General features: G+C 37.8%; 1 protein-coding gene across 2 annotated transcripts in view; it reads left to right on the forward strand.

Moving 5' to 3' along the window:
* Positions 1–25,233, forward strand: part of LRRC4C (leucine rich repeat containing 4C) — a 1,557,030-nt gene that overhangs the window by 877,077 nt on the left and 654,720 nt on the right. For both annotated transcript variants that reach the window (XM_045291148.1, XM_045291149.1), the window contains exon 4: positions 19,972–20,108. The gene's annotated coding sequence lies outside the window, so the exon portion shown is untranslated. The remainder of the gene's footprint in view (positions 1–19,971; positions 20,109–25,233) is intronic.

Consider the following 25,233-nt stretch of genomic DNA (forward strand, 5'->3'; position numbering starts at 1 on the left):
GGAAACCTTTAGGAACTAGAGGAAGGTTGTATTTCTCATCATTGTTACATCGCACCCTGACTGGCTCATCTCCTCCCCGAGACCCCTCTGCAAGGGCAGAATATGCTTCAAGGTCCATCCATGTTTTGTTTTAAAGATGCATATTATTCCACTGTGCGTACCTACCCAAGTTTCCTGAGCGATTCTGCTGATGGGCATTGGGCTGTTTCTAACTTCTTTCTATGTGCTCAGTGCTGCCATGAGCTTGTCAGTGCATACGTCTGTTCATGTTTTGGCTCTTGCGTCTTTAGAATATATACGCAACAGAGGCATTGCTGAGGCATATAGTATTTGTATTCTCAGTTGTTTTAGGAAGGTCTGTATCTCTTTCCACAATTTTTGAACATGTTTACAGACCCACCAGCACTGTAGGAGAGAGAGTCCCAAGCTCTCTTACCTTCTCCAGCATTTGCTGCTGCTTTTATTTTATTTTATTTTAAATTGGATTATTCATGTGCATGTCCTTGATGTTCTAATGACCATGACCATATTTTATGTGTCTTTTAGGCATTTGATGTCATTTGGTGTGCGTACTATTTGTGTATTTTGCACATTTCTAAATGGATATTTGTGTTTTTCTTATTGAAGTCTTTCAGTATTCTATAAATTTGTCTATAGTTTTCTATCTTTGTAATGTCTTTGCTTGATTTTAGTATCAAAGTTATGCTAACTTTATAAAATTAGTTTGGACGTTTGCTGAATTTTTTTGTATTTTAGAATAGTCTATATTAAATTAGTGACAGTTCTTCTCTGAATATTTGGTAGAATTCCCCTCTGAAGCCATCTGGTCCTGGACTTTACTTGTTTGGAAGATTTTTAATGACATGCTCAATTTCTTTTTTGTTGTTATGGCTCTATTGAGGTTTTATGTATTAATCTGTGCTAATTTAGGTAGATATTGTGTTTCTAGAATTTCTTTCCTTTTCATCTAGGTTTTAAAACTTTTTGATTTATTTTTTCCACTTCCACTTCCTCTTTTTTTTTTTTTTAACTTTTTAAAAGAAGGAATGGAAATGACCACTTACTGATTGGGGAAATATTTGTTTGAAACATTGCCAAAAATAAGCACATTTATCATGAATAATTTTTCCCATATTTTAAAAATTGGCCTCTGAACCCACGGAAAATATCTTGTGTGATTTAATATATAAGGGAATGAGAAGAAGTAAGTGCATCAACCTGTAGATGCCAGATACCATTTATAAACATTGATAACTAGAATAGGCTTTAGGGATCAAATCAGTGTGATCAAAATAGTCTAGGAGCCCTTGAACAGTTAGTGTATATCAGCCTCAGCTCTCCAACTTTGAATCTATTCACTTCCAGTGGGGTCTAATTTTATGTATTAAAATAATAACAAAAACAAACATACACAAACAAACTACAACAAACACTTGGTGTGTTTGTCCTGGTTGACTAGAGAAACAAATCCAGAGACACTCATATTTGTTTAAGAGCTTTATATAAAGATTAATTGTATATTAAGAAAATATCCCAACCCAGTCCAGATCAAGTCCTTAAGTCCAATATTAGCTCATATGTATGTTATAAGTCTATAAATTCCTCTTCAGATTCACACAGCCATGCAATAATGCTAAATGCAGGAAGATCACAGGCCAGTGGGTGGAAAGTCTTGTGGATCCAGTGGCAGTGGAGGCATCTCAGTGCTGGCATTGGTCTCCACATGACTCCTCCTGTTCATGCCCTGGTTCCATCAGCGTAGCTCCATTTGTCTTGTCAGCATTAAGATGAAGCAGAGAGGATGTTAGCCTGGCCTCCAGTGAGCTATTTATCTCTGGATCACCTCTAAATGACGTGATCATGCTGTGACTGATTGACAGGCTAAACTTTACCCCTTCACTCGACATGGCCACCAGATTATGTAACTACCACACTTGGGTAATTGTGATTCAAACTCATAATTAAGAATCACTGATAATCCCACCTTTCCACAGATGAAGTACTTCTTTATTTCTATTTTACTACATTGTCCATTACCCACACATTGCTGCTTAAAACATCATATATTTATAATCTCATAGGCCTAGTTGGATCTCTGCACAGGGTCCAACAAAATTGATCAAGGTGTCAACTGAACTGCATTCCCTCTAGAGCATGGATCCTCTTCTAAGATCTCTAGGTTGTGAACAGTTTAATTTCCTGAAGTGGATTTTTTACTGGTTACCCACTGCCTAGAGGGCATCAGAGCTCCTTGTAAAGAAGGTGTTTTCCTGTTGTTGTCATTGTTAGGTGCTTTCAAGTCGGTCTGACTTATAATGACTATATGTACCACAGAACAAAATACTGCTTTGTCCTACACTCTGTCGTAAATGTGGCAAACACTGTGTGAATTCATCTGTTCCAGAGATTTTCTTTCTTTCTTTTTTTAATGACCCCCTGCTCCAATCAAGCATCAAGTCCTCTTCCACGGACTCATTCCTCTTGATAACATAAGCGAGGTATGATGGGGTGATTGAAAAAAGTGTTACTCATTGCTCCATTTCCCACAATACTATGGTATTTAGCTGGGTTTAATAATCATTGCAATGGCCACATAGCACTCATAAATAAAGCTCACAGTTACAGGGTTTATTAATGAAGTTTACAGATCACATTTCAACTGAGACATATTCAGGATACCATTGTTTAGTTGGGACACTTTTTTTCTGCTATGAACACAGCCATACCTCTCTGGCTTTCCATCTCTTGGCCTGCTCTCTGCCCTGTTCAGGGAATGTCATTGAGCCTACTAATAAATACCATTGAGGCTTCCAATGAAAGCCCAATAGGGATTCCGCTCAGCCTTTAGCCTCAACCTGAAAGCACTCAGCACCAGCTCTGTGATTCAGCAAGCTTCATTTCCCCCAATTAAGTCCCCAAAGGCAGCCCATTCCATAGGCTAACCTTCTGCTCAAAAGTACTCAGCTTTACTTGTTCTGTGGGCTGGGATGCCCACGCTTGATGTCATTCTCTGGTTCGCGGTCCTGCTTCTACTGCTACAGCTTCTTGGTCATTCCTCTGACATCAGAGTTGTCTCCGGAATCACAGAAGTTCGATGTGCAGAGAGCTCAAGGTCCAAGTGATGAATTTCACTCCTGGCTTTCCAGTCTTGCTGATAAGGAGATTTCCCTTTCCTGCTTCTGAGATGGCTCTTTCCACAACCAGCAGTATGGCAGGCACAATTAATATGGCTAACAATCACTCCCCATTGAATCATATAATCCAGGCAATATCTTCTAGCTCATTCTTACCCAGACCTATCCAGAAAGTGAAGGTTGTTTGGTAAAAGTAAAAAAGATAACAACTAGAAGAGTCATATTAAAGAATTCACTGTATTTCACTCACTAACAGAATGACCGTGCATTTTGTCTGCACGAGAAACTGGAGTTCAAGGAGGCTAACTGAGGAGTCAGCTGTCCAGCTACTTGGCTGTAGAATAAAGACTACAGCATACGATTTTTAACGGTCCATGAGGTCTTTCAAATTAGTCATAGAAAATCAAGGTAAAATATTTTTCTTTTTAATATAGCACTTAAATTCTTGTGTGCATGTTGTTAGGGGCTATTGAGTTGATTCTGACTCATAAGGACCCTAAAAACACCCCTATCTGGTCTTGTGTCATTTTCACAATTATTTGCATGTGTAAGCCCATTATTGCAACGACCGTGTCAATCTCCTTGAGACCCTTCTTTTTGACTGTCACTTTGCTCTTCCAAGAATGATGCCCTTCTCCAGGGATTGGTCTCTCCTGATAATATATTCAAAACACCTACACAAAGGGGCCAGCTAGCTGCAATTCCTGCAAGAGAGATCTGTTCATGCTTTAGAAAGTAATTTTTATATCCTATTTTTCAACCCCTGAAATCAGACTAACCTGCAATCTGTGAGAATACATTATCTTACTGAAGGCATTCCATTTGTGGTATTTGTTACGAAGACCTAGAACCGAATATACTAATGATAGCATCTGAAAATGAAAATTGTCACAATTAGATTGATACACAACACCACTATGAGGCCTGGTGGTGGAGTGTCTATGTGTTGGGCTTCAATCTGCATCGTCAGCAGTGCAAAACCACCAGCAACTTTTCTGGAGAAAGACTGGTCTACTCTCGTGAACGTTGTCTCTGAAACCTACGGGAAGCTGCTATGAGTCAGCATTGACTGGATGGCTGTGAGTTTCGTTTTGGGTCATCTGAAATCAAGAGGTCAGCCAAACCATGTTTCCTCTAAAATTCTAAGAGAACATCTTTTGTTTCATGCTGCTTAACGAGTCATAGCTTTGCTTGTGGAAGAATTACTGCACTTTCTGCATTCATTTTCATGTGGCCTGTCTGTGTGCCTCTTTGTGTCTGTCCCCTCTTCTTATATAAACCAGTGGACTTAGGGCCCACTTTAGTGCAGTATGATCTTATCGGGATCTTTTACCAATACTATCTTACAGTTCACATTCTAATGTTCCATTCTAAGGTTTTCAGTGGACATGAATTTTGAGAAACACTATTCAATCCACTACAGTGAACATGTTTTTGCTTTTTAAGTGTGCTTTTAATAGAATGTGAAAAAAACCAAAAACCAACTAATGATTTGTTCAGTTTCTCCTTATCATGTATGTAGATAAAATATTTGTGTAAAAATACTAGATAATTAATTTACAAAGAGATGTTAGCCCTGCCATATGGTGATCAATTGGAAAATAAGAATTTCAGCTAATGTTCACATTTTTTCTGGTGAGTTAAGTCATATTTTAAATAGTATGCATTTGTGGCTTGAATAATTCATGTGGTAAACATTTTGGCCTAATGGAAATTTAAGTATTTGGCAGAAAATGTGGATAGACATTTGATATAAAGGAGATTCTCAATTAGTAACATTTTGCTACTTATATAGACGTTTTTGAATTATCTTTTACCAAATATTTAGGTGGACTTTCAGAGGAAGTTGATTATTTTGGCTTGCCCATAGCTAGGACTACAAATGAGCAAAACTTTAAAATTTAGCAAATAATGATCTCTTGTCATTTGTTTAAAATAACATTTTATTGTGATATTGGTGAAAATTTACCAAATAAGTAATACCCTTTTATACATTTCTGTACATATTCTTTAGTGACCTTGGTTATAACTTTCTTAATGTGTCAACATTCTAATTATTACTGTTCTGGTTGCCCCATTTCTATTAATCTAGCTTCTCTCTGACTTCTTGACCATTCTTGATTGATTGATGTGAGGTAACTCTTGACAAGCTTCATATAGATGATTTTTAAGAAGGGAGCACAGTACTCACAGATGATCATAATTATTTTACGAGTCAATCTGTTATGTAGCAGAAAGGAGACCCCTGGGAGTTGTTTTAGTTGAAAGCATAAAGGGTATTTCAGGGCAACGGTTTCAGTAGGCCATCACAAGCTCATCGTAAATCTCTGTGGTTTCCTAATTTTGCAATTTGGAAATTATCTGTATTTTTTTCTCCATTATTTATTTTAGGGTTTCTATGCCAACAAACCAATATCTATAACCAAAACCACACTTACCGCCATCTAGTTGGCTCTGATGCACAGCAACCCTATTGGATAGGTAGAACTGCCTCTGTGAGTTTTCTAAATTCTCTTTTTTTTTTAAATCATTTTAATGGGGGTTCATTCAACTCTTATCACAATCCGGCCATCCATCCATCCATTGTGTCAAGCACATTTGTACATATGTTGCCATCATCATTTTCAAAACATTTTCTTTCTACTTGAGCCCTTGGTATCAGCTCCTCATTTCCCCCCTCCCTCTCACTTCCTCCTTCATGAACCCTTGATAATTTACAATTTTTTTTTCATGTCTTGTGCTGTCTGATGTCTCCCTTTATCCCCTTGTCTGTTGTCAAATCCCCCTGGGAGGGAGTTATAGGCAGGTCAATGTGATCGGCTGTAACTCTATGATAGTAGAAAACCCCATCTTTCTCCTGAGGAGCTAGCTGGTTGTTTTGAACTGCTGACCTTGATATTAGCAGCCAAAAGCATAACCTGAACACCACCAGCGATCCTACAAACAAATAACAGCCATGTGTCTATGCTGAATGTATTTGAAGAAACCACAATTTTCCTATTGCAGTTTAGGGTATTGAAATACAGTTTCTAGTAGTAACAATTCTCTCTTCTCCTCAAATAAGTGTTCCTTAAGCTAATTCAACCAATTTGGTTAAGATATATTTTTCGTGACATTGGAAATATATAGATACTTAAAGATTTTATATATCCTCTTTTTTGAAAAACAACAACAACAAAAAACAAACTAATTTTGTAGCTAAAACTGAACCCTCATAGCCTCACTTCCGCTTCTGTACCAGAATAGAGAAAACCACTATCCTGAAGTGTGAACGTATTTTTATCAAGCATATTTTCATCACTTTATTTTATATAAATGCACTGGTAAAATTGGACTTATTATCATAAGTGCTTTTTATTTGCATGCATTCTAAGGAGCTACTTTTTATTTTATCATGTTAAAATTTTTGATGGTGCATTTATAAGGATTGAGCTCATATAACTACATCATGAATTGTTCATGTACTCATTTTCTAATGAAAGGTCATTCAATTACTTACCATTTCTCATTAATATTAAGAAAGCTGCTTCATTTGCTATGTCTATAATATTTGAGCATGTTTCTTCAAAGGAGTTCTTTTGGAACTTATGCCTCCAAAAAGAGAAAGAGGCAGACACTGAGTTATGAAAGTGCGACTTATGGATAAGTCCTATGTGATCTTGAAGCAAGACTTCTAAAAGACTTGAATTGGCTCTGTCATGGAAGATTGGGTGGAAGGAAGAGATTTGACGTTTTGCAGTTTTGGTGGTTCACATGGTAACCTGCAAGAGAAAAAATGACAAGTTCAAGTCCTGGAGGAGGAGACGTAGAAGAGGCATAGTGAGTCATGTCAAGGGCTTGAGGTCTGATATTGGATCATCACTGGGGCTGTGGAGAACCTTGCACATTCAAAGCAGTGTAGTGAGTGCTCCCTTTTAATGATAGCAGCACTGTTTTATTTCTGAATCTGTTTTACATGAATGTAAATTTGCCATCACTGTGAGACAATTGAACCAATCCCATCTCAAAACAAATTCTTCATCAAAACCACCTCCCTTGCTCCATGTACCACTTTGATTTAAAAGCAAGTAACTCACTACCATGGAATTGATCCCAACTCATTGTAGCTCTATAGGACAGAGTTAAGCTGCCCTTCTGGGTTTCTGAGGCTGTAAAACTTTAAGAGAGCAGAGAGCCTTACTTTTCTCTCACAGAGCTCCTGGGAAGTTCGAGTCGATGACCTTCCATTTAGCAACCAGGCTCTTAAACATTGTGCCATTAGTACTCTGCTTTATTTGCTGCTAAAGTATCTCAAATTCTCTTTTTCATGACTGAATACATTTTTGTTTTGTTTTGAGTTGCCTTCCCTCCTCTGTGTGTGGTCCTGGATGCAGACACCACTACAGTTGGATGTACAGCTTGACCCAAAATTTCAAACTTGAAAAGAGGTTGGGGTATCCGTATCAATGAATATCAGACTCTTTGTGCAAAGCAGAACTGAATTCAGGCATGATGGATTGAACTATGATCCCTCAAAATATATACTATAATTCTTAACCTCTATATTTGGGTTATAATCCCATTTTGGAGTGATATATTGATCACATCGATTTAGGGTGTATTTTGAGTCAATCTCTTGAGATATAAAAGCTATTAAACAAATATGCAAAAAGCAGAGGTAGGGAGCAAGAGAAGCTATACTAAGTGAAGTTTACTCAGGGACAGAAGCTCAGAGAGACAAACAATTGTCCTTCAAAACCTGCACAAAAAGACCGTTTTCCCCATAAAACCAGTGCCCCCAAGTTTGGATATCTGGCTTTCTAATCTATGAGGAGAAGGAACCATTTTCTGTTAAATGCACTCACGTGCAGTACTTCTGTTAGAACAGCACAGCAAAGTGAAGACACCAGGTGGACAAAAGACTCCAGGCAGAGGGATGAGGACGCTCATTTTTCGCTCCCTATGTCTCTTCCTTCTAGTGCAAAACTCCAAGGAGTTTAAATTTGGAATCTTACCCTGTAGGCCATTGTGAAGATGTATTTGTCTGGACAGAATGTTAGAATGATTTATTTGTTTGAATTCTGTCTTTTAAGTGTTTATTTTTTAATATATAAGTCGATTCTTTGCATAGCTGCAAAATTTAAAGATTTGCAACTCTCACTCTACCTATCTGTAGATTTGCCTATAATATTTGGTAAATGAGATTTGAGTAAGTTCCTCTGGAAATGGATTATATTTTATTTACTTTTCTCTAAGAAACCTCTGGCTTCTTTGCAGTATTTGGATTTCAGAGTTGTGAATGACAAGAGAATTGTTGGGCCGTCACATAAACTATTAGCAATAAAGTCCCAAAGATTGTTGTTGTTGTTGTTCATTTGCATATTGTCACACAGAGAGCTTTGAAGGTATAGGACAACAGAAAGTCAACAGCTACCAATAATTGAACCATTTCTATATATCAGTAATTCATTTTGTTTTTCACAGGCTCTCTCTCTCTCTCTCTCTCTCCCTCTCTCAAACAGTTTTATTTATCCACATAGTACAATTCAATAGTTCGATCATATCAAGAAGAGTTATACAATATTACCTCAACCAATTTTGAAACATTTTCTTCTTTCTTGTATTCATTGTTACTAGCTTCCCATTTCCATCAACCTCCCCTGCTATGCATACCCACAGGAAAACATTGATCTAGTTACTTTCTGTAAATTTACCTATGTTTGATTTCATATACCAAAACATACAAAGGAAAACAAACAAAAACTAACAATATCAAACTAAAACTGAAAAACCTCAAGCAGAAAATATTAAAAACTAGAACAAATTTAAGATAGGTCAAAAGGAATATCATGTCAGGTGCAAAATTTTAACCTAACTGTACCTGCAATAATCCATCTCTTTTAATAATCTTTTTAGATAAAATGTCATTATTATCTTCCTTTAAAGATGAGCAAACCGGCACAGAAGTAATTTGTTCATAGTCACACAGTTAGGGAGTGACAGAGCTTCGTTTGAGCAAAGAGTAAGGTTCTATAAGTCACAGGAAGGCTTCTACTGTTATTTTATCTCCAAACAAATGAATTACTTTAAAAAATGGCCAAGATTTTCCTTGAAGTCAACCTTATCTTGGAAACCTAGCTGAAACAGTTGTCTTTGAAAGAGTTATATGAGTTGCACATTTTGATGTTTTGCTAGGCAAGTGTGATTTGAACATCTAACTTTAGTATCATAATTTGGGACTTATATTTTGTTTCAAAACACATTAGGAAATGGACTGTGGCAATGAAAAAAAAGCAGGGCATTAGTTTCATTTTGCAAATCAATATATTATCATAGTTGGTATTGAGTTATGGAGTCATGATTATTTATCAGGCTTCTGATTGAAGATGCCACTTATGATATTGTCATTATTAATGCAATAATTCAGTTCTTGATTGTATGTTTATGTAAGAAGTCCTATTGAGATTTGGAATGCTGATGACACAAATGCAATAAGAAAAATTCTTTATTCATTTATACTCAGTGAAATAACATTAGAAAATGATATATTCCCTCTTCCTTATGGTTGGCAATTTAGGTCTCATGATTCTGTATTAAATTTATTATTTGTTGGGATATAATTTGCAAAGATTCTGTCTTAGCATTCATGTCCCTACTTGAGCTTCCACTATACATTATAAGTGCTCACAGTCAAATGATGAAAAAAGTACACTTATAGAAAAAATCATGGTGAATGAACCACAGCAATTGTCAAATTTGAAAAGGAGCTGACAGCAGCTCATGTGATGATTGTCCTTGGGCTTTGCATGAGGGTCAAATTTGTCTGTTCTCTAAGACTTAGAAGATGATCACTGTATGCCATGGCCCAATTATTTTTCTGTTCAGAAGGATAAGCAGGATCATGTGGCAAAATGCAGAATTGGAGACAGATTTTTATCAGTTGTTAGAATAGAATTCATGCAGACCTGCTAGCAAATGGGAAGGAGATAAGAGGAGTCTTAACTCTACTTAAGTCAGGATAGTCTCGAAGTATTATGCTGTTGTTGCAAAGTTAGCATTTTCAATTTACATATTAACATTGGCTGTTTGACAGGAGTGGAGAATAGATGTTAGAAACAAAATATGAGTGGAATGAAGGCATATTTGCTCACTGTATGAACCCCCAAACCACACCTTTTTTGTTTATGTGAAGAATGCATGTCTTTTTAAAAATTTTTTTAAAAAGCTCCACTTATGTTAATGATGTAGTTTTTCTGGCAATACTAGTTTTTTGACTCAGGCATACTGACCGACCATACTGGTCAAGTGCATGTAAAGAACTGTCAAAATTCATCCTATTTCCATGTGAGAACCCTAGCCTTATCATTTAAGAAGCCTCGCCCTTGTTTTTGTCCTCAGTCTAGTTGTATACATTTTATAGATATAATTGTCTGTGAGGCTAAATGGGAGTTTTTTCATTCCCTTTAGGTAGAAACATCACTCTGAAGCATCATCCAATGTGTAAAACACAGTATATAATATGTACTTGCAGAAGAAAAGTACAATGTAGAACTCTCATTAGACTAAATACTTTTCAGGAAATAGTTTTGTGGTTTAACTCAAAAAAATATATTGTTTTTGTGATTAGTTGCCGTCATGTCAGTTCTGACTCATGACAATCCACATGTGTGAGAGGAGCACTGTGCTCCACAGTGTTTCAAAGAGCTGATCTTTCAGAAGTAAACCATCAGGCCTGTTTTCTTAGGTGTCTCTGGTTAGTAGGCAAGCCTTTACTCATTTGTGCTACCCAGGGATTCACAAAGCTAATGCCAATGTTGGGATTCAGCATTTATTAGCTAGTCAACATACCTGTACCCTTGGTGGTATCATGCAGTGTCCCTAAACATTAGTCCCTTTATATTTAAAAATGGAGCACTCCAATGATGTCCTCTTTAACTGGTCTTGAATATTACATGGGGCCACACATATGAAAACACTTTTTTACATCCCTTGCCTGCCAGTTCAGAGGGACCAAGCAGAGTCTACTAAATGAAAACCAGAGCACAGATGTTTAAAGACTCAAACATGAAATTATCTTCATTGAAAAGTTAAGTTTCGTTCGGAGTGTGCTGCCATCATTCAAGTTTAAATACAAGCTGCAGTACATCAGAGCTCAATTCACCAACTCTCTAGGGTATCCAGTTAGCCCTGCAGAAAGCTGACATATTTGGTGGCCTTTTGATAGATGAATAATAGTTTAACAATGGATCAACAGCTCATCCGAGTACCTTTGCCTCCAGAGGGAAATAACAGCTTTAAGTGAAACCTGCAATACACTTGGACATCTGCATAATGACTCAAATTAGCATAAGTTTACATAGTACACAACTCCATGAGAATGTGCATGCCTTGTGAAGCAACAGAAGGTTATAAATTTCCTAAGGAGAAGTCTCTGGAGGGGGAGCAGCCTGAAACAAAAGCAGACCCAATGTGAGAGGCATGTTGTGACTAGTTGAAAGGAGAAAGAAGAAAGAAAGAAAGAAGGAAAGAGAAAGAAAGACAGAAAAAGAATGGAAGGAAGGAAGAATGAAAGAAAGAGAAAAGTGCATCCATCAAGGAATAATTGCTTTTTTTCTAACCAAAAAGCTGACCCATTGCTGTTTCTACATAAGCATTCTTATATTTTAAGAGCTGCTGTGGAACGAGTAAGCGCACTCCGTTGGGCTTGTTGAGAGGAATGTGGACTAACCGTAAACATATGTACATACAGCCGTGGATTCTTCATAGGAAACCCTTGTGGGAAGGAAGAAGTGAAAAGCCAAGGCAAAATGGGCAAGAGGGAAGAGTGGAAAGGAAGGGAGATGAGACAGAAAGGACATTCATATAGGGCTAGGGGGGGACGGGTAGGAAACAATGAACATCAAAGGATCTGGTTGACTTTTAAGGCTCAATTTGATTTTATTGTCATGAGGATGCTGCCCAACGTCTTCTAGGGAGGGAAATATAAGAGACTAAAAGGTTTCCAGCCCTGCTGAAATCTTTAGCAGCACTGCCCAAATGGAGGTAACTCACAAGGGACTGTTTCTTTCAGTGGTGACTGGGAAAATGCGTACCTGAGGAAAAATCAAATCAATGCAAAGCTGTCCAAACAGCAAGTTCTTGCAGAAAGCTTCTAACTTCATGGACAGCATAGAACATAGGGACATGATTCCTAACATTTTCATATTGAAAGTATTTCATTGGTTTCTTTCCATCATCAGAAGTCTCTAATTTGCAGCCTGTCCCCTTACAAAGTGAACTTCCTGGGTTTAATAATACTTGTTTCATTTCCCATATTTTTAATTAATTTGATAGATAGGAAGAGGCTTCAAAACATTTGTAAATAAAGGTATGAAAAGATAATGATTTTTTTTCTCACTAATCATTTGACACTCCTTTATATCTCTCTCTCTTGACATTTCAGATCAGTAATGGAGAACATAGATACATCTCTAAGCTGATGAAAATTTTAACTACAAACAGACATCTGCTGCTTTAGAAACACTTTATATTGCAGTGGATAGTGATAGGCATTGCCTTTTGGAAGAATTGAAAACAGTTTAGGGTATGAGATTACTTAAGTATGATATTACTCAGCATATGAAACTGAAATATCAAAGTAGAACCATGAATGGATTCAGATAAACGCTTCAGATCAACTGGTGACTAATAACCTGATTTGTGAGATTGGACAGAGACTCTTGGACCCTTTTGGTGGCATCCAGTCATAGTTAAGAATTGGCCCTTTCCCACCTCACGGACTCTGTCCACTATGTGGTCCAATACCTTCCTTTCCAGATGCAACATGGAGTTGAAGGAGGCGGTGATGAATCAAGCACTGCTCATATAAATGTGAGATGGAAGAATCTTTCCACGGGGACCCATGGAATGCGTCCTTGAACTCGGTTTTTCTATCTGGAAAGTGATCAAGGGAAACTCTATGCATCTGGTCTCTTTCTATGCTATAAGCAACTCCATGCCCTCGAGTCAATTCTGACTCATAGGGACCCTATAGGGCAGGGTAGAAATGGTCCTCTAAGTTCCGGAGACTGTAACTCTTTATGGAGTAAAAAGCTCAGCCATTCTGCTGAGGGGCAGCGGATGATTCCAAATTGCTGAACTTGGCAGTTAGCAACCTAATGTGTACCAACCAGAACTCCTTCTGTCCTAAAGCACTGTGATTATTTGTGTCATCACTCGGTCTCAAACTTATTTTATTATCTGTGGAAATGGAAATAATGTCTAACTTAGAAGGTGATTTTGAGGATTAAAAAATAACAAGCAAGTATCTCTCCCTATCCAAACCTATTCAGTTCCTGAATTTACTTGGCCAGAGTTTCTATAGTGCGTTCAGAGAGTGAGGGCTATCATACAGTTCAAATCTATTTGAGTTCAGTATCTCATATAGCAAGTGGTGAGTTTTGAATAGTGAGGATTTATCAAATCTTTTCAGGTCCTAACTATTTATGGAGACATTTCACATCTTGGTAACCCCCAATAAGTATTTAATTTGGTGTCCTGGACCTTGAGGATTCAAATTGCTTTGTTCAGTTTGTCACCTCCAGTATCTACCATGGTGACAACTATAAGGAGGTGACTAGTCAATGTTCCTGGCCCTAAAACATGTCATAGGACCCTGATGAGCTGCAGGGTCTTCATCTCTAAAAGGTGTTCAACCATATATATTCCCATGGAAATGTTGCAGATAGTAAAACAAAAAAAAAAAAAAGATAAAATTATGACTTTCATACAAATGTAAAATGAACAGGCCTTAAAATTTTATATGATTCATTAATTCATGTGAGAACTAGAAATATCATCAACAACTCTAAAATGATGACACTTTTATAGATCAGGAGTGTTGAAATAAATGAGCAAATGGCGACAAAACTAATTTCTCCCATGGTGGGGAGTGAAGTTCATTGCCCTCTGCTAGACAGGCCAAAAATGTTATATATTCAGAGAAGTATTTTGTAATGCCATCAAAAATTTATAATTTACAGAATGGCAAAGGAGCATCAATAGAATGCACATCAGATAAGCAAACGAGTGCCGTAGACCGTGTCCTAGTTTTCCACCGAAACACAGGCTTCAGGACCAGATGAAGCATCCATGCAAGTAAGCTACTCAACTGGCTCCTAGCACATTGTACATTTCCACGAATGTCCACTTGCTTATTTATTTGTTTTTCTTATTACAATGACTTTTAGTTGCAAAAGAGGTTGAAAAGCTTGGAGATATTTAATAAATTGAATAGATTTGTTCTGAGAATCACTGAGTCTACTTCCAAATTCAGTATTTATTTTCCATTCAATTTTAGTTTTCTTTTATTAGCATCCAGTTCATTTATTTATCATAAACCAGAAGGGTTCTGTACAATGTTGAACACATTCACACATTTCCTTGAAGGATTACTTATTCTTCTTAAGGGAAATTCCTATACCAAAAAAACAAAACAAAACAAAAGACAATCAATAAAATTAAGCTTCAAACATTATTGGGGAGGGCTATTCATCCCTAAACTGTGTCGGGGAGCTCATCTGCCTTCACTTTCATTTCAGCAGGTGTTAAAAGGTGATTGGAAGAAGAGTGAGCTTTGGGCTTGGAAGAAGAAATACAGAGGGCAGACCTAATAAGCAAGCATTCTGTCAGACTGGAATTTCTAGAAGTCAAGGAAGCCTTTTAATTAGTATACCTTGGTTGGCTGCAAGGTATTTAAAATTAGATAACATGCAGCCATTTTTGATAAATTATTAAGGATAAAAGTAGGTGCATTTCCTAGTTCTTTTTTGTTAGCCTAAGGGCGAATTGCTCCTCCCCAGATTTGTCTGATCATAGCTACATCGCTGGTTCAATGCTCAGCGACCACTGAAGACTTAACAAAGGACTCACCATGCATCTAAACTGTCAACACTTGGAAAGGAGTCTACAGGGCTCCCTCTCTAGACTGCATCCTTCCACAAAGCAAGTGCTTTCAAATTTAAACTCTAAAACACCAGTTTGTAGAAGTTGTAAGAGATAGAAAAATGTTCCCTGTGAGTTGTGGAGAGGTTTATGTGGTTGTTCTTTTCTGGGAACAAGATAATTTTGCAGCCATAATGGTACATAGCAGAGGGCAGGGAGTGTTACTGCAGGAGATTTGTCACTACAAACCAGTTAACTGAAGAGAGTGTTGAATAAAAGAAAGGGTTCATGTATGATTATTTATTGAATTCTGTTCCCCCCAAATTGTGCTGTAAATCTTAACTTCTCTGATTGTGGATATCGAAACTGTACGTGGATCAAGAGGAAGTTCTCTCAACAGAACTGGGGAATACTACATGGTTTAAAATCAATGAAGGTGTGTGTTGGTGTTGTATGCTCTCCCCATACTTATTTAATCTGCATGCTGAGCAACTAACAGAGAAACAGGGTTATATGAAGAAGAATGTCACCAGGGTTGGAAGAAGGCTTATTAAGCATTGAGCTATGCAGATGAAGCAACCTTGCTTGCTGAAAGTGAGAGGACTTGAAGCATTTGTTGATGAAGATCAAAGATTGTAGCCTTCATTATGGATTACAACCTATGTAAAGAAAACCCAAGTCCCCACAACTGTACCAATAGACAACAACATGAAAAATGGAGAAAAGGTTGGTGTTGTCAGGGATTTCAAGCCAAAAAATCCCCCAAGTGTTATTTGTTTCCACACTCAATGCTCCTGGAAGCAGCAGTCAAGTGATCAAAAATGCACCAGGGAAATCTGTACAAGAGATTAAAATGTTGAAAAGCAAGGATGTCACTTGGAGGACTAAGATGTACCTGACCCAACCATGATACGTTCAACCCCTTTATATGACTATGGAAGGTGGACACTGAATAGAGAAGACCTATGAAGAATCGATGCCTTTGAATTATGGTAGCAGCAAAGAATGTTGAACATATCATGGACTGTCAAAACCCCAAGCTAAACTAAGTCAGTGTCATTGAGTCAGCTCTGCCTCATAGGAACCGTATGGGACAGAGTAAAACTGCCCTTCTGGTGTTCCAAGACTGTAAGTCTTTATGGGAGCAGATACCTTATATTTTTTTCCTGAGGAGCAGCTGGTGGTTTCTAACTGCTGACCTTGATGTTCACAGCCCAACTGGTAACCACTCTGCCACCAGGGGTTCCCTGTGGCCTTCTGAAGAATAAACAGACAGACCTGTCTTGGAAGAAGCACAGCCAGAATGCTACTTTAAAACAAGACTGACAAGACTTCGTTCCATGTATTTTGGGCCTGTTGACAGGGGAGACCAAACCATGCAAAAAGACATCACGCTTGATAAAGTAGAAGGCCAGTGAAAAAGAAGGCTCTCTAGAAGATAGACTGACATGGTGGCTGCGACCATTGGCTCACGCATAGTGGGAGGATGGCTCAGGACTGGACAGTGGCTGGTGCCGTTGTGCACAGGGAAGCTATGAGTCAGAGCCATCTCGAGGACACCTCACCACAACAGCATGTTCCGGTGATCATCCCATTTGGGAATGAGATGTCTTTGTTGTATTTATAAAGCAGCATTCATGTCGGTTGGATATTGATTAAACCAAAATACAAAGCTATAAAAAGGAATTCAAGAAAGCTAGCAAAGAAGATACATGGTTAAATAGAAACCAAGACACCTGGAGAAAACCAATAAAAAAGGAAGAAGAAACAAGCACGTTCCTTGGCAGTGGTTCTCAACCTTTCTAATGCTGTGGCCCTTTCATACAGTTCCTCATGTTGTGGTGACTCCCCAACCATAAACTTATTTTTGTTGCTACTTTATAACTGTTATTTTGCTACTGTTATGAATCGGGCAACCCCTGTGAAAGGTCATTTGACCCCCAAAGGGGTTGCAACCCACAGGTTGAGAACTATTGCTCTAGAGCCAGCAGAGAAAGGCTTCCCCTACGTCCAGCACTCTGAGTTTGGGTTTCTAGCCTTCTAACCTGTGAGAACATGAATTTCTCTTGGTGAAAATCACTCACTTTTAGTATTTTTATTGTAACAGCATTTAGCCACTAGCACATAATTTGGTACCAAAAAGGTGTTGGTGCTGCTTGGCTATAAAAGATGCCTAGAAGGCATAAGTGAGTTCGAAATTGTGTAATGAATGGAGCCTAGAAGGCTTCTTTGTTGTTGTTGTTATCTATCATTCCATTTGTGATGATTTGGTTTTCTTAAAAATATTTTTTTGGATTATTATTACTTTTAATAATTTTATTGGGTAAATTGGTAGATAAAGATAGACCCCAAAGACAATTCTAGTAAGGGCTCCAGGAACTGAAGAGAGTTTTAAAGAAAGTCTCTACTATCTCAGAGAATACCTATGGCACCAGCCACAGAATGTTCCTAGGAACTGGCTGTGAAATGTGCTTCTGGGGAGGCTTTAATAGAAAATAATAAATATGTGATTGAAAAGTGAAGGAAGGGCAACTTTTTTATGCAGTTGTAAATAACTTATCTGAATTATTTTCTAATGTTTAGTGGAAGGTAGAATTTGTAAGTGATGAATTTAAATGTATGGTTGATGATATTTCGAAGTAAGATTTTTAAAACGGGCCAATATTTCTGCTTGCCTCTTATAGTAAACGAGGCTCCCTAGTGTGATAGTGGGTTCCAGGTGGGGCTGCTAACTACAAGGTCATCAGTTTGAAACCACCATGTGCTCCGAGAGTGAAAGATGAGGTTTTACACAACTAAAAAGACTTACAGTCTTGGGAACCCACAGGGGAATCCTGATTCTGTGCTACACAGTGGCTGTGAGCTGCAATCAACTCAAAGGCTATGAAATTTTGTTTGTTTCATGATAAAATGTGAGAGGAAAGCAGTGAACTTGAAAATGCACTGTGCAAAATGAAAGCAAGATTTAAAGATTTGGAAAATTGTGTTGTATAAATTAAGGACACATATCTTACCATTTTTACCAAAGATATGGCTATATAATCACTATGACCAATAAATCTTATCAACTACCACAGTTGAGACCAAAGGGGGCAGAGAAAGAATGAAAAGAGAGAACTCTGTCAGCCTCTTGGGATTCTGTAGGCAGCATACAGGCTACAGGAGCTACTTGTAGCTATTGTCTGCAAGAAAAGATCATTGGTGGAGCGCTTGTGAATCAGCAGGACTTCTGGAGGAAGCACAGGTAACAGAATGACCCAAACCTTATGGAGTGGACCCATGGACTCTAGGGCATCAAAGGAATTAAACAAGTAAGCAACGCAGAGATGAGGTAAGAGAGATGCCAAGACACACGGAGAACTCAAAGGAAGGGGGTCCAAATTTGAAGAGACCAGGACCTTTCTCCAGAGTAGGTTTACTTTCTCATTCCATCATCTCGACACTGATGCAGAAAAGTTTTTAAAAGGATGTATAAATAGTTTTGATTACAAAGGGGACTGTTTTTCCTCTAAATCAGATTATCGCTGTCACAATCCTGATGTAAAGTGGCAAAGTTTTTGAAAACTTGCCCTAGCTCATCTTAGCAGAATAAAGTGCTGGCAGTTCACAACTGGAGGATGTTAGTTGATGGCTGGATTATTAAAAAAAAACTCATTTCATTGGGGGCACGTACAACTCATCACAATTCATACATCTATCCATGTGTCAAGCACATTTTTACATTTGTTGCCATCATCATTCTCAAAACCTTTTCTTTCCACTTGAACCCTTAATATCAGCTTTTCATTTCCCCCCTCCCTCTACCACCCTCTCTTCTTCATTACCCCTTGATAATTTATAAATTATTATTTTTTCATGTCTTATACTACTGATGTCTCCCTTTACCCACTTTTCTGTTGTCCATCCCCATGGGAGTGAGGTTATATGTAGATCATTGTGATCGTTTCTCCCTATCTCCCCTCCCCTCCCCTTCCCTTTCCCCTCCTGGTATGGTCACTCTCACTATTGGTCCTGAGGGGGTTATCTGTCCTGGACTCCCTGTGTTTCCAGCTCTTATCTGTACCGGTGTGCATGCTCTGATCTAGCAAGATTTGTAAGATAGAATTGGGGTCATGATAGTGGGGGGGAGGCATTAAAGAACTAGAGGAAAGTTGTATGTTTCATCGGTGCTATACTGCACCCTGATTGGCTTGTCTCCTCCCCATGACCCTTCTCAAAGCAGATTTCTTATGATTAACAGTTAAGCACCTAACCATTGAAGCTCCTTGAATCCAAGTTTAGCATGTTTTAAAATTTGATCTCTACTTATGAAATATTTAAAACTCTCCTTTATTACAAAAACACTGAAGCTAATGCTTGTGCCATCTCAAATGTTAAAGTCCTCTCTGCCTTCGAGGGCATGTCCAGTGACTGCAAGGAAATTCAATCAAGTCTATTGGATTGAGTTTCTAATCAATGCATATTTATTGAGCCTTTATCATTCATTGCACTTCCACTAATTGTACTTGTAGATATAAAATCACCATATGATACATTATAGTTTTTTTAAAAATATGTCTTCTTATCACTTTCAATTATACAAATGATACCCACACCAGTTGTTATTGAGCTAACTCCAATTTGTGGTTACCTATCTAGGTGTGTCAAAGTAGAATTGTACCTCTTAGGGTTTTCAATGGTTTATTTTCTAAAGTAGATCACCAGGCCTTCCTTCTCGGGGAATTCTGACTGAACTCAAACTATCAACCTTTTGGTTAGCAGTTGAATATATCAACCACCCATCTGAATCACCCCAGAACTCCATACAAATAACAATGATCAACTATTTGCTAGTGTGAGCTGTGGATGCTAAAATCAAATTAAGAAGATAACATTCATTGAGCAGTATAATCCTAAATGTTTAATTTCATTATTATTATTATTTTTTTTTATGTAGGAGTTACAAGAAGACTGGGAATAGGCTGTGCAGACGAACACTATGAAAACATCCTGAAGCTACTTTGGAGTCTCAGTCAATTAACTGGATTCAGGTTTCACAAACCAGAAAACTGGTCCATAGACAATTTGCTACAGGTAAGTGTGAAGTATAATTTCTTCCATTAGAAACCTTCAAAGATTAATTGACTGCAGGGTTGTTAATAACATTTCATATAATTACAATGTCCCTTTCGTACTACTGATAGCTTTCTTCCCTCCCATAGGCACACACGTGGACACCAGCATATGGCTAAATGTCTGGCCATTTCATCTTGTTCATTTGGATTTTAGTCAGTTACAAAAGAAGGGAGCAAGAGCAAAAGATACCCAACTCATAAAAGTTTTACTGGGAATGTTTTATGCAGTGAGGTGGGAGGGAAACTGTTCCACAAACAGATGTTTTGGTGCACTGTCCCAGGAGTTCTAGCTGTGGCAGATTGAGCTGCCCATGATTCAAACAGAAACAAAGAGAAAAAAGTGATTTTTTTTGTCCCCTTCCTGTTTTGAAGCTAGGGACACAGGTCATTAATGTAATAATAATAATAAAACAGTGTATGGGTAATAATATAGCTACTTTTTATTCTTCCTTTGAAAACCCAGTGAGAATGGAAAGCTTGATGTAGTGATAACATGCAAGTGTTTTCTCTTGATCTATTGGGGAATCGGTGCTTGTCTGAATGAGCTGAGGGGGAAGAAGGAAAATCCCAGAGCCTCTTAACCAGCTGCAGTTTGTGGGCTGGGGCATTCGCTGTTGTCAAATGTTGTGTCATTAGAGTCAGCATCACTCAAGCTTTTACAAAGGATTCGACCAACTCTGTCAAAGGCAATGCTATATTCATTTATTTTGTGATTTCACTAAGATTGAAAAAACAAAAAGATAAAAGTATAGTGACATCATGGCAAGGGGGGCATTTGTCTTTGCCATTTCCGTTGGCAAGTCCTTACTTGATTCGTTGATTCATTCCTGTGGCTTTAAGGTCTGGTAGAAATGTTATGCCCTAACAAATGGAGTTCTTAGGGATTTTATTTTATTCACGCTTTGAAGGATTTTATTTTACTTGAATCTATAATCAATACCCATGAACAGTGCAGTCGAGAAATCAAAGGACATATTGCCATGGGCAAATCTGCTGCACAAGACCCTTTGAAAGGGTTAAAGACAAAAATGTCACTGTGAAGACGAGGGTGACCTGAAGTAAGCATGCGAATTTCACTCACCCCGTGTGCTTATGACAAGCTGAGAATGTGGAGTGTATAATGATAATCTATAAAGAAGGCAGAAGAATTGGTGCTCTTGAATTAGGGAACTGACAAAGAACTAGAAAGATACCAGGGACTGTGAGAAGCAAGAATAAATCTGTTTTCGAATAAATATAGCGAAATTGCTTCTTAGCGGTGAGGATGGCAAGACTTTGTTTCAGGCACTTTGAACCAGTTCCTGGAGAAAGATGTCAGTCTTGATAATGCAGCAGATGGATTGACAATGTGGTTTCAACATTTGGGCTCAAGCACAGTAAGCTTTGTGCGAATGGCATGGGACCACATGGTGTCATTCTGTTGTATATCAAGCTCTTATGAGCTGCAGCTGAGCAATGGCATATATAGCTTCTATCTATAGTGGATCCATAACTAAAGAGCTTCCCAGAATATAACTCTTTTTCTCTTAATAATCCATCACAAGGTGTAGATTATGCTTCATACATATGCTGTCTTCTGCAAGAAGCCCACTTTGAGAGTCATATAAGAATCTAGTTGTAGACATGCTTTGCCAAATATAAACTGTTCTATAAGACAAAGAGACACTGGTAAGTACCAATTCCTCAAAATGAGAGGAAGCAGTAAAAGAGAAAACACATGATGTTCTTCTTTGTAAAACACGTCATGATTGCCACTTTCCCTTTGATAACATTGCCTTCGATCTTGGTCCTTCTATGGTTACTGAGAGGTGTTGTTTTAGATAGGTTCATTTTTTTCATAGGGGAGAAATATTTGTTCAAGTGAAATGGGAATTATTTTAGTAGAATACTTAAGCTGAAAAAGAAATAGAACGGGGGACATACTGGGTAATTTGTCTGTTTCGTTGTCATTCTTGTTAGGTGCCTTAAAGTCAGTTCTAATTTACAGTCGACCTATGCACAACAGAATCAAAACATTGTCTGGTCCCGTGCCATTTTCACAATTATTGTTATTTCTGAACCTCTTGTTGTAGCCTATATCATTCCATCTAGTTGACAGACGTCCTCTTTTTCTCTGATCCTCTACATTACCAAGCATAATGCTTTTTAATAGAATCAAGCTCTCTTGATAACAAGAATAAAGTACATATATACTCGAGTATAAGCCAACCTGAATATTAGCCAAGACACCTAATTTTACCACAAAAACTGCATTGAAAATGTGCTGAAAAACTCGGCTTATACATGAGTATATATGGCATGTGAAACGAAGTCTCACCATTCTTGCTTCTTCTTTTTTGTTTTTTAAATCATTTTATTGGGGGCTCATAAAACTCATCACAATCCATACATATATCAGTTGTATAAAACACATTTGTACATTCATTATGTTCATCATTCTCAAAACACTTCATCTCCACATAACCCCCTGGCATCGGCACCTCATTTTTCCCCCTCCTTCCCCACTCCCCTGTCCTTCATGAACCCTTGGTAATTTATAGATTATTATTTTGTCATATCTTACACTGTCTGATGTCTCCCTTCACCCAGGGAGGGGGCTATATGTAGATCCTTATAATTGGTTCACCCTCTCTACCCCACCCTCCCGGTATTGCCACTCTCACCACTGGTCCTGAAGGGATCCATCCTGGAGTCCCAGTTCCTATGTGTACCAGTGTATATCCTCTGGTCTAACCAGATTTGTAAGGTACAATTGGGATCATGATAGTGGGTGGGGAGAAAGCATTTAAGAAATAGAGGAAAGTTGTATGTTTCATCATTGCTACACTGCACCCTGACTGATTCATCTCCTCCCTGTGACCTTTCTGTAAGGAGATGTACAGTTGCCTACAGAAAGGCTTTGGGTCCCCACTCTGCATTCCCCCTCATTCACAATGATATGTTTTTTTATTTTTTGATGCCTGATACCTCATCCCTTTGACACCTTGTGATCCCACAGTCTGATGTGCTTCTTCCACGTGAACTTCGTTGTCTCAACTAGATGGCTGCTTGTTTACCTTCAAGCCTTTAAGTCCCCAGATGCTATATCTTTTGATAGCCGGGCACCATCAGCTTTCTTCACCACATTTACTTATGTACCCGCTTTGTCTTCAGCAATCGTGTCGGGAAGGTGAGCATCATTGAGGGAGTACTTGAGTGGAGGCCCAATGTCCATCTGCTACCTTAATACTAAACCTATAAATATAGGCAAATGGATCTATTTCCCCATCTGCATATATAAATATATTTATATATGTACATGCCTTTATTTCCACCTCTATAAATGCCCTTTGCCTACTAGCTCTTTCCTCTCTATTTCTTTTTACTTTCCTCTTGTCCCACTATCATGTTCAGCCTTCATTTGGGTTACAATAATTCCTCTCGGTTACATTACCCTTGATCATGCCCTACTAGGCCTCCTACATTCTCCTCACCAGAGATCCTAATTCAAATGTATGATTCTCTTTAGGTCTTCCTTATATAACTTCCTTATATAACTTTCACATGCACATGAGGCTATTAACAATATCATGGCTTAGGCCAAATGCACCTTATTTTCAAAATGATACCTTTGGTCTTTTAGACTTTAAAGACGTCTTGTGTCTAAGACTTATTCAATACAGTACCTTGTTTGATATATTTACTGATGTTTCCAAGAGCACTGATTGTAGATCTAAGGAAAATGAAATTTTTGAAAATTTTGATCTCTTCTCCATTTATTATAATCCTCTCTATTGGCCCACTTGTGAGGATATTTTTTCCTCTTTACGTGTGTTGCAATCCTTACTGAAGGTGGCATTCCTTGGTTTTCATACTCAAGGGCCCTTGCCTTTCAGAAGTTTGTGTCATCTGCATATCGAAGGTTATTAATAAGCCTTCCTCCAATCCTGATGACACATTTTTAATAGAGTTCAGTTACTTGAATTGTTTGCTAAGCATACAGATTGAGTAAATGTGGTGAAAAATATAACCCTGATACATACATTCTTTTACTTTAAACTGTGCAGTATTCCCTTGGTCTGTTTTTATAACTACTTCCTAGTCTAAGTACACACCCCACGTGAGTACAATTAAGTGTTCTGGAATTTACCTTGTTTGCAATGCTAGCCACAGTTTGTTATGATCCACACAGGTGATATATTTGCATAGTCAATAAAACACAAGTACACACATTCAGGTATTCTCTGCTTTTAGCCAAAATCCACCTGACACAAGCAACGATAAGCGTGTCTTCTGGATCCAATTTGAATATCTGTTGCTTCCCTCACATGTACTGTTGCATCTGTTTTTGAATTAATCTTAACAACATTTTACTTGCATGTGATATTAATTATATGGTTTCATAATTTTGATATTTTGTTTGCCACCTTTCTTTGTAAACAGTATAAGTATGGGTCTTTCCCAATCCAAAGGCCAGGGAGATGCATTCCAACCTTCTTGGCAGAGACTAATGCATGTTTCCAGAATTCTATTATTTGTTAAAACATCTCTGGTAGAATTATGTCTTCTTTATTGGCTAATGCTTTCACAGCACCTTGAATTTCTTCCTTTAATAACTTCAGTTCTTGATCATATGTTACCTCTTGAAGTTGTTGATTACGGACTGATTATTTTTGATGCAATGACACATACATTCAATTTTCTTTGGCTTCTTTCTGCCTCTTTCATTATTTTCCCATAGAATTATTCTATATTGCAACTCAAGGTTTAGCTTTTATCTTCTCTTTTACAGCTCAAGATATGCTGAGATTGTTCTTCCTTTATGTCTATTAAACTCCTGACATTTTTTGCATTTCACTACTGTACTTTGCTTCTTGGCCTGTCCCTTGAAATTTTCTATTCAGCTCTTTTACTTCATCATGTGGTCCATGTACTTTCACCCCTCGATGTTCAAGAGCAAGTTTCAGAGTCTTTTTTGACATCCAGTTTGATCTTTTCTTTTTTTCTTGTCTTTTAAATGACCTTTTGCTTTCTTCATATATGATGTACTTTATATCATTCCACAACCCCTCAAGTCTTTTTTCATTATTTTTCAGTGCATCAAA

Source organism: Echinops telfairi, unplaced genomic scaffold, assembly GCF_000313985.2.
Source record: "Echinops telfairi isolate 266 unplaced genomic scaffold, ASM31398v2 ScPeMD7_60;HRSCAF=208, whole genome shotgun sequence".
Taxonomy (NCBI): Eukaryota; Metazoa; Chordata; class Mammalia; order Afrosoricida; family Tenrecidae; genus Echinops; species Echinops telfairi.